The sequence below is a fragment of the Cucumis sativus genome, chromosome 7 (assembly GCF_000004075.3).
Source record: "Cucumis sativus cultivar 9930 chromosome 7, Cucumber_9930_V3, whole genome shotgun sequence".
Taxonomy (NCBI): Eukaryota; Viridiplantae; Streptophyta; class Magnoliopsida; order Cucurbitales; family Cucurbitaceae; genus Cucumis; species Cucumis sativus.
Window position 1 is genome coordinate 11,326,274 of NC_026661.2, and position 11,598 is coordinate 11,337,871.

The window sequence follows — 11,598 nt, forward strand, 5'->3', positions numbered from 1 at the left end:
TTGGGGCTAATTTAAAATTTAATCGCGTTTATTTACTCCCTTTTAACTTGACCAACTATACTCAAAATTTATATCTAATATACGAATAATCAACTTTTAAAAACTTTAAATTCATGTAAATCTTTGGGAGACAAGTAATAAGCAATTGAATTCAAAGCTTCATTTTCTTTTTTTTTCAATGAAAGTTAAAACAAAAGTTGAAATGGGAAAATTGTGGGATTGATTTTTTGGAGGGAGGATCAAGAAGAAATGTGCCAATAACTAGAGAAGATGGAACACCAAATGGAACTTCAACAATGTTGTTGTCCAAAGCTATGCTTTTCGTCTTCGTTCTTGCTTCAACTTTTTCTTCATTAATTCATTGGCATCAAATCATCTATGTCTTTGGTGACTCATTTTTGCATCAACGTTATAATCCAAACTTCATTCTCTTTCCCTTTCTAATTTGTACTTTTTCTATGGTTTCTCTCATGTTTGTTGTACTATAAGATTTTTGGAGGGATATTACATTAATGTTTATTGATTTTGATTGAAAATGAACTATATGTAGTGTATTGGGTCCTTTTTCGTTTAACAAGTGGGTAGGAACATATGTTCGAATCTTTGACTACATAGTTAATGACTACATATATCTTAACCATTATTGAACTGTGTAATTCAAACGTTTTGATCGTGGTGACTTTTTGCAATAATCATAGAAGGTAGATTAAAAAATCTACTTGTATCTCTAATAACTACTAGACACAAGTTAGAATTATTTTGTAATTTTTCTACCAGACACGATCAATCGTTCAAAATTGTCATTTACATTATGGCAGCTTCTAATAATTTTCATTGAAAAAGAACAAAGATTAAATTTTGAAGATTCATAATATTAGTTGATGTATATTGTGTAGTGGAAGTCATGTGTGTGGGCATAGAGAAGCCACCTATTTGCATGTAATGGTGAGTTCTCTCTCCACTGTCTTTAGCTTTTCCTTTTCTTTCACTTTGTGAATTTGGATTACACAAGATTAAGAAGAGTTCTCCAAGTTTTCTTCTTCTTTCTATTATTGTATTTTTCTTAGTTCTGTTCTTTGGGTTTCTTTAGGAGATAGTGTGATGAAGAGAGGAGAAAGGAGAAGATGAACACACAAGATTTTAGATTGGTTCGATCAGTGCCTAAGTCCATTGTGCTTGGGAGCAATGTATTATTTCAGTTTAGTTTTTTTGTCATCTCCAAATATCAAAGTGATACAAGGTATTTATAGGTTTTCCTATGACTCTTAGTTAAATCAGAAGTTAAAACTATCAAATTTAGCTATATTTCTTTTACAACAAATGATAAACTATTTTAGTAAAATGTTTTCCACAAATCTCCACCTTAAAAGATATAATGTGAGAAATTTGTACCTGTCTTGACTCCCAAAGCTTGATACAGTCACTCCCTCTCGAGTTCCAGGAACACGATTGTTTGAAGACATTTGAGGAACTTCGTTCGAGTGACTACCTTCGTCAATATATCAGCTGTGTTTTCACTTGTATGAACTTTGAGCACTTCCATTTGTTGTTTTTCGATTTGTTCTCTGATGAAGTAAAATTTAATGTCTATGTGTTTAGTTCTATTGTGATATTGTTGGTTCTTAAATGAATGAATGGTGTTTTGGTTATCACAATAGATCTTTATAGATTTTTGTGATAAGCCAAAATCTTTTAGTAGTCCCTTTAGTCAAATAGCTCCTTTAATAGATTCTGAAAGAGCCATATATTCAGCTTCAGTAAATGATAGGGCCACCACAGGTTGTAGCTAGTGAAGCTTTCCAACTTAGTAGGTTCCTTCCAATTAGGAAACAATATCCTGTTAGTGACATTTTCTTGTCCAAATCTCCTACATAGTCAGAATCTACAAAACCATAAAGCTCAAACAGTTCTTTAGGACATGTATAGATTAAATGAGCATTCATAGATCCTTTTAGGTACCTAAGGACCCATTTGGCTGCTTCCCAATGCCTTTTGCCTGGGTTAGCCATGTACCTACTAATTAAGCTAGTAAGATAAATCAAGCCTAGTAGAAATCATTAGGTACATTATAATTCCTATCACTTGTGAGTAGGGGATGTTCATCATGTATTTAACATGGTTGAGATCTTCTAGGTTTGGACAGTTAGCAATTGATAGTTTGAAGTGTTGTGCAATAGGAATTACCACTTGCTTATCATCTAACATATTAAATCTTTTAAGTACCTTATAATAGTAATTACTTTGGTCAATTGTTAGAACTTTGTTCTTTCTCTTGTGATGTCAATGTCTAGAATTCTCTTTGATTCTCCAAGTTCCTTCATATCATATTCTTCCTTCAAGGTTGTCTTTACTCTTTTAATATCAAATTTTGATTTTTCTGCAAGCATCATATCATCTACATACAAGAGTAAGTAAACCTTAGAAGAATAAGAATTTGAATTTATAAATGTGCAATTGTCATAGGAACTTCTATTAAAACCAAGTTTAGAGATGAAATCACCAAACCTTTTGTACCAACACCTTGGTGATTGTTTAAGACCATAGATGGACTTTTTAAAATAGGTAACATATCAAATCTTCTTTACCTTTTTCAATGTATCCCTGTTGTTGGTTCATGTATATGTCTTCTGTCAAATCATCATGTAGGAATGTTGTTTTAACATCAAATTGTTCAAGTTCTAAGTCTTCTTGAACAACTAATGAAAAAAATATTCTTATGGAGGTTTGTTTTACAACCGGTAAGAATATTTCATTGTAGTCAATTCCCTCCCTTTATGTAAAGCCTATGGCTACAAGCCTAGCTTTATATCTAGAAAGTTGAAGACCAAGAATTTCTAGGTAGTGTTACCAAGATCCATGACAGAGAGTGATTCCATTTCATCTTTCATGGCATTTATCCAATGTCTAGCATTAGGGCAGCTCACTGCCTCAGCAAATGTTTTTAGTTCATCATCATTTAGATGATTTATATCATTTGGGGCAAAGTTTACACAATCCGCTTCACTATATCTAGAATGAGGAACAATAGTCCTTTTTTGTCTATCTCTAGCCAAAGAATAGTTTGATAAATCTTCTTCTTTTTGAGTAACTTCTTCTACAATAGGTGGCAAATTGATACTCGAGTCTGTTTCTTCCTCAATAATACTAGGAAGTTTATTTGATTCATGGTTTGGTGGGTGCTCCACCTCAATGTCATTTGGTCTATAATTTGAATCAAGTGTTTTATTAGGTTTATCAAGCATAAACATAGTATCTTCCTTAATAATCACATCTTTACTAGTTATACACCTTTTTTTTATAAGATGCCACATTCTAAACCCTTTAACTTCCTCTATAAAACTTAGGAACATACATTTTATAGCTCTAGGTTTTAATTTTCTCTGACTTTGATGGACAAATCCTATACAACCATAAAGATTCTAAGGTTTTGTAAATTAGGAGGATGTTTAGACCATTTTTCTTCAGGTGTTAGGAAGTTTGTAGAGTGATGAGGGCACCTATTAATAGTGTAAACAGTATAAGAAACAACTTTTGCCCAAAATTTTTCTGGAATTAAATCATTAGACATTTGATATATAACTCTATCCATTATGGTTCTATTTAACCTTTCAACAATACCATTTTGTTGAGGGGTATATCTAACAGTCCTATGTCTCAATATTCCATGTTCTTTACAAAAGTTATTGAACTTCTCACTACAAAATTCTAAATCATTATCAATTCTTAGACATTTAACTTGTTTAGAAGTTTGTTTTTTTACCATGGATTTTCATTCTTTAAATTTTCCTAGAGTTTGGTCTTTAGTCTTTAAGAAATAAACCCAACTCTTTCTAGAGTAATCATCAGCAAATGTTAGAAAATACCTGGAATTATTTAAAGATGGTATTTGTGAGGGTCCCCCTAGGTCGGAATGGATGTAGTCTAGGATAGCTTTGGTGTTGTGATCAGCCTTTTGAAAACTTTATCTTGTAGATTTGTCAGCTACATAATGATCATAGAAAGAAAGCTTTTCAGCGATCCCTTTAGGAATGATCACCTATTCTAACAACATTTTTAATTGTTTTCCACTTATATGGGAAAGTCTTCTATGCCACAAATCCCCTTCAGTTAGCATATCATCAGAAACAATTAGGGTAGCTTGGTTCATGGACACTTCTTTGATGAGAAAGAGTCCATTGATTTTTAAATCGATAAGAACAATCTTGGAGTCTCTCTAAATATTTCAAACCTTCCAGTAGAGCCCTTGTATTCGTAGCCTATAGAGTCTAGCATACCAAGAGAAATTAGGTTTTTTTCCAAAGATGGAACATGCCTCATATTCCTCAGTAGTGTTGCTTTCTCATCTTTGAATTTAAGTGTAATAGATCCAATGCCTACAATCTTACAAGCATTGTCATTTTCCATGTAGAGACTAGGTCTCCATCCCACACTTTGTATGTTGTAAACCATCCCTTTAATGGTGTCATATGGAATGAACACCCTGAATCAAGTACCCAATCATGAGTGTCTTTATTACCTTTTGTTTGAATTGAATTTTCTTAGATAGTTAAGGCATCTGAATACACAAACAGGGCTTTGTTCTACTAAAGATGCTTCTGCCTTAGGTTCTTCTTGCTGTTTTTTTTTTCTTTTGATTTTGCTTTTTCTTTAGAAAGAAACAATCTTGTATGAGATGTCCCTTCTTGTGGAAAAATGTGCATTCAAACTTTGATTTATTTTTTTGATTCTTGTATTCTTTTGAGTTGCTTTTGTTCTTCCCTTTTGAGAACAAATCTTCACCATTTGCTTGATCTCTTTTCTTTGAGTTAAGTTCCAATTCTCTGATTTTTATTGCTGAAATAACATCATCTGTGGTGAATTTTTTCCTTCCATGTTTGAGAGCTATCTTTACCTCTTTGTATGCACGGTTAGGTAGATCTTTGGACTTGTAGATTTCATCCAATTTTGTTCACATTCCATAAGTTGTTTCTTTACCAATGACCTCCCTAAGAACATTGTCACTTAGGTTTAAAACTATGACACCATAGGCAACATTCTCCACAATTTCTTTGTCTTCTTGAGTCATTGTTTCAGATAGCTTTTCTAAATATGTGAGGGCTTTCAATGCCTTTTTCTTGTCGACTATTGCTTTGATCTTAGCTTTTCATAAGGTAAAATCTCCCTTACCATCAAACTTCTCAATATCATACCTTGCTACTGCCATCTTTGAGTTTCTTGAAATCAAGAATGTAATTCTTGGAGCTTTCTTGAATCTTTCTGCAGGCTCTCATACCAATTTGTAGTGGAAGCCACCTATTTGCATGTAATGGTGGGTTCTCTCTCCACTGTCTTTAGCTTTCCCTTTCCTTTCACTTTGTGAATTTAGATTACAAAAGATTAAGAAGAGTTCTCCAAGTTTTCTTCTTCTTTCTATTACTGTATTTTTCTTGGTTCTGATCTTTGGGTTTCTTTAGTATATGATGAGATGAAGAGAGGAGGAAGTAGAAGATGAACACACATGATTTTAGAGTGGTTCAGTAAGTGCCTACGTCGACTGCGCTTAGAAGCAATGTATTATTTCAGTTTAGTTTTTTTATCATCTTCAAATATCAAAGTGATACAAGATATTTATAGGTTTTTCTATGACTCTTAGTTAAAATTCTACTTAAATCAAAAGTTAAAACTAATAAATTTAGCTATATTTCTTTTATAACAAAGGATAAACTATTTTAGTAAAATGTTTCCTACATATTGACTTACCTATAAGAAATGATTGGATATGAAGTTTTATTATGGCTAACGCTTTTACATGGTTGAATGTATAAAAAAGAAAAAGTATATTAGGTAAGAATGAACAATTATATCCCAAAAATCTTGAATAGATTAAAAAAAAAAGGTAAGAAAATGAAGTTATTAACTTTGTACATACAAGTGGTCAATAGATTAAATTTTCTATCACCATGGGAAAAAGAAATGATGATATTTTTGTTTGAAATTTTGTTTTAGAAAAACATAATGAGATTTAGAATAGAATTGCTTGGGCCGCCCATTTTCAACTCTGGGCCTAATTGAGAAGCTTCACACCCAACATAGGATCGGATTTTTTAAATAAATATATATATATAGTAAATATTAAACTAAGAATTTAAAAGTAATTATAAAAAGTAATCACCACTATCAATACAACTATCTAACATAATCATTCCATAATTGATAGATTTTTGTTTTTAATACTAAATTTAAATTTACTTCATATTAATAGCAATAAAATATGTTAAATTAATACTTTATATTTTTCAAAAAAATCCGAAAAAGAAAAAGTTTAATCGTATTTTAACCTAAATTTGGAAGATTTGGCTTATAAATGCATCAACAATTAATATGTTTATTTAAAAAACTCAAAGAAGTGTGTGTATATTTGATTATTCATAAAAATCCATAAAGTTAACGAGTTTGGTTATTAGACGACAAATTAAATAATTGCATAATTTAATCCTTTCAAATTTAATGCAATTAATTATGAGACGAAAAATAAATAAAAGCAAGTGGATGGAGAGAGACGTGTTGTGGTTAAGGGGAAAAGTGTTTTCTAAAAAAGTTTATATATATATAAATTAAATTCCTTTATTATATTTTCCTCAATTTGAAAAAAAAAAAAAAAACTTTATTAGAGGAATTTTGATAAGTGACAAATGGAGAGAGTTTAATCCCTAGTCTATATATTCTATATACCTCAACCCACTTGTCTTTTGGCATTACACATAGCACATAGTCAATTACTATGTTACCTACTGCTAATTTTATATATGTTTATTCATAATTTAAATCACATTATCATATAGGGTTAATACAATCCATAAAATTGAACAAAATTAGAGGAAGATTAGATTATAAGATATACGAAATTTAGAAAAGAAATGAAAAAGTTAAATAAAATTAAAAAAAAAAAAAAGTAGGAAGGAGAGAATAGAAAGATAGGAGATAGGTGTTTATATAAAATGATTCTAAAAATAATAAAGAAGTATTTGGGGCAGATAGGTTGATGTTTCAATATTTTGTAGGTGAAGTCTAAATCAAACAATTTGCAATTAATTTCACAAGTTTAATTTATTGATCAATTGCAAAATTTTGTTGGATCAAATTGGTGTAGGTGTCTTTGTCATAAATTATTAATCAAATTGCTGCCTTACTATCTTTGTTTCCTCATTTTCCTCTATCCTTTTCAATATAATAATTATCACTAACATATATATATAAGTAAATATTGGATAGTCTCACCTTCCTTATCATTTTGTATTATTTAATTTCAGGTGAAACTCTTGATGTATATTAAACAATTATAAAACTTTATTTTTGTCGTGTCTAAGGGTGTTCGTAAAATATTTGAAAACTGAACCAAATCGAAATCGATTGCATGCGATTTTATCCGGTTTGTGTTATGCTGAAATCGCTTTTTATGTGGTTCGATTGGGTTAATGTTTTAAACCGATTTTAAAACTGAATCAAATCGTTTCATTTTTAAAAAAGTAAATAAATTTAAAGAAATGTTCTTAAAGGTTTTGTTTCTAAAGCTCAGTTGGCCCGAGATCCACCGAGTCTAAAATAGAAAAGAAAATTTTATTGAACTCAGTGCTTTGGTGGTCCGAGATTGTCAGGAATTTAAAACAAAAGGCAAATTTTATTGAACTCGATGCTTTCTGGCTTGAGATTCTCCGAGCTTCAACTCGAATCGAAACCGGATTGCATATGCGATTCTGTTTTGATTCGATTTGACACAAACGTGTGATTCGATTCATTTTCGTATGAGATTTTTTTTTCATTTTGCGGTTCGGTGCGATTTCAATTTGAAACTAAATCGTGAACACCCCTAGTTAAGTTGATGCGAAAAATTTGAACAAGATAAAATTCACTTAGTTTTTTAGAGTGAGATAATAGTAAATTTGTTTGATATGAGAATAGGGCGACCCTGCAAAATAGAAAAACATATCGATGCTTTCTCGCTCTTATGTCTAAGTTGAGAAGCAAATGAGCACAACTTAAGACTTTGTGCATGGATACTTATCTTCCCAAAAACTATAATAATGCATTTACAGTGAAGGTTGACCTAGATTCTCCAAACAACGATTTGGAGTAGCTTTGGGATCATTCTCCATCTCGTTGGAGATTGAAGGACATGTCTAATTTCTTGTTTGGCTACGTTTTGACTCGGTCTTGACAAGACCTATCACGGCCTTTCCCTAATCCCATTTTAGTTCATTGATTTGGGTGTGATTCGAGCTAACCCTATTCCAGAGGGTCAAAATAAGTATAAGGTGCATGCTACTTTTGTTTTTTTTAGAATAAATTTTGTTATCTTCTTGGGTGTTGTTGGTTCTATTATTATTGTTATTATTTGTTTGATGTTTGTATGCTATGTCTTACTAATTTTCTGAATGTGTGTTTTTGTAGTATTAAGACGAAAAAGGGAAGAAAAGATTGATTGAAAGGAAGGACAAATCACATCCAAAATCTTTCCCCTTTCTTCTCACTTCCTTTTTAACAAAACAACGAATTTTCAAAGTTCAGCTTTAAAATAAATAACTTGTATTTTTCCTCTTCTTTTTTACTTTAAAATTGTGGTTTCCAATTTGAATACGTTGTTATTTTCCTTTTTCTTTAGATGGACAATGTGTGGATACAAGAATTCAAATTTCTAATATGTTAATTATATATATATGTTTGTCACAACTACTGCATTTTTACTCATAATTAACAATTTGAATACTTTCGTGGTTATTTATTTCTTACAAAAGATGTCATGGTAGTCTAGGTTACATGGACCCACAATGTCAAAAATAGATAAACATCCATATAAAACCTGACATCATGATGTTGATATTGGACTTTATATATACATAATATAGAGGTGGAGTTTTCACACTCTTTTCTATTTCTTTTTCTTGCAAAATTAAAACGTTTAAGTTTTAGTAGTTGTTTTTAAAGAAATCATATAGTGAGATTAATTCAATAACAATCGAGATAGATTCTTGTAGAGGATTTTGAAAGTATGTGTTTATTAGTTAAAAACTAAGGATTGTTTAATATTTTATTTCTGAAAATTATGTTTGTTTGATATTTATATATATTTATTTGTAATTTTCAGGTTTTTTCTAAAGTAAAAAAGAGTAGAATTAAAAATGAATTATTTTTAACTTTATTTTCAAATTTTGGCTTAACCGATAGAAAGTAGAATACAATATAAAAAAACCTAGAAGTAGAATGAATATTTATAGGCTTTATTTTTAAAAAAACTAAAAGCTAAAAATCAAATAGAGATTAAGAAGCAGCTTCTCACCCTTCATAAGATTTGCACTTAAGTTTAAATCTTAGGAACAAATTAGATCCAATAGTCCATTAACATAACCTATAGAGTTAAACTTGATTTAATCAATATGCCTTTATTGTTGCTAAACATCTATTGCTTAACTGGTGTTTTACCCACTTCCCAACTTTATACTAAACAAATTCGTGGGCAACTAAACAACTTTATATCCCTAACTTCAAACTGCAAAACTGAACACAACACCCTAAACACTCTCGTAATGTTAGCTTCTTACACTAAGGATGACAAAGACACAATATGGAAACTTCTAAAGATAGATATATAGAAAATGGAGGAGAAGGAGAAGGAGAAGGAGAAGGAGAAGGAGAAGGAGAAGGGAAAATTACAAATATAAGAATGATTATTGTTAGGAAAGAAGTGATTAAAGAAAGAAAAAGAAAAAGAAGAAGTAGGTACAATGGGCCATAGGTTTGGGCCTATATGAAGTGTGGGTAATCGAGCACATAGAGAACTTTTGTTTGGTCTTTGCGGAGAGATGGTGTCGTTTCATCAAAACAACCCTTTTCATGGGCCCCCACTGCCATTTTTCAAAGCCCATACATCATCTTAATCATAATAACAAAAAAGCTTTGGTTATATTATTACACTCCTACGCTCAACATTTTTATCTTTTCCTTTTCATTAATTTCTTTTTAAATACTCTTTTCATTTTCTTTTTATGGTTAAAATGAAATATCATCTATTGTTTCCTAACTTATTTTTTTTTCTCTCTTTTTTAATAACAAAAGTATATTTCTTTTTAAGTTTTTAAAATGACAAAAATCCAATTTTATAAAAGAGGAATAGTAAGTATTAGTAAAAGAAAGAAAAAGAAAAAGAAAAAGAAAAAGAAAAATAGTATGAGGTGGATGGGATGGAAGTCCAAGCTGGTGAACGTGGGTCCGGAAGGTGGGGTGAGATTGTTTGAAATTATAGGAACCCAATTGGGTGCGGTGCTTTGATTAAATTTTAAGGGATTCCCTACGAAAGGGACCTTCCTTGTGCCCTTCATGGACCCACCCCTTACTTGTTATACTCATCAAAATTATTTTTTCTTTTTCTTTTTCTTTTCCCCTCTAATATCTAATATATATATTCATTTAAAAAAGATTCTCTTTCACTTTCCCTCAACAATTATATAAAGCTTTTCCACACTCTCTCTCTCCCCTATTAATTTTGTATTACTATTTTCTTTTTATTACACTATCTAATTCTCTCTAATTTCAATCATTTTTATGCTTTCATACCTATTACTTCAAACACATTTTAACGTAAATAACCAACCTTCCAAAATGTCTGCATATATAATAAATTATCAATTTTAACATACAGCTTTTTATAAAGTTTAATTTAGGTCCATAAACTTATGTACGTGTATATTAAACTCACCCATATTTCACATATATTTTATTGTGTTTTAGGTATAAACTTTTAGCTTTTGCTACATAAAAAGTGTAAACTGTGCATTAGTATATTAACAATATAAACATAAGTTTATGAAGATTGAACAAACTTTTTAGCTAGATGGTATTTGGTATACTAGCTTAATATTTAACTTATCAAATTCATATAAATGACAACATAAAATATTTCATAAATTAAAATAATGACAAAAATAAATATTTGAGACATATACTCTCAATTAAAAAATCAAAGATCCATACTCCATTCCTGCCCATTTCTTCAATCAATCAAAAATTTGTTAGTGTACTTATAAGTGTTGAATTTTAGTCTCACTCTTTATTATTGTTGGCCTTCAAAAAATGATATTTATTAGCATTTTTATTATAAATTAACATATAGTATAATTTCTTACATAAAAATTATTATTACTATTTAACTCGATAAAGATTAAAATTTTGGAACTAATTTAAAATAATTATTGATAGTAAATTGATTAAAAATTAAACCAAACTCTCAACATGTCTATCAAAATAATATTTTAACCAATCGATCATTTGTGTAATTTGCATAGATATAATTATAATTATTTTTTTTATGTATGAGATGAGAGAATCAAACCTTTGATCTCTAATCTAATCGGATAGTATAAGCTTATATTAGTCTAGCCATCCCGGATTGAAATAAATATACACCAACAAAATTGATTTTTCTTGACACATGAACACTATCAAACATAGAGAAAATAAGAAGAAATTGATCATTGATTCTAAATCGTATGTTTATTTAGCAAAAATAAAAATCACTTTTTTTGGACGAAAATAATGAACTAAAACATATATATCCAAAAATAAACT

The 11,598-nt window shown here is 30.0% G+C and overlaps 1 long non-coding RNA gene across 1 annotated transcript; it reads left to right on the forward strand.

The window, feature by feature from the left end:
• Positions 1-4,171: 4,171 nt before the first annotated feature.
• Positions 4,172-5,649, forward strand: LOC116405275. Its single transcript, XR_004218409.1, has 2 exons — positions 4,172-5,150; positions 5,263-5,649. It is a non-coding gene; the product is annotated as an uncharacterized LOC116405275 (long non-coding RNA).
• The last annotated feature ends 5,949 nt before the right edge of the window (positions 5,650-11,598 follow it).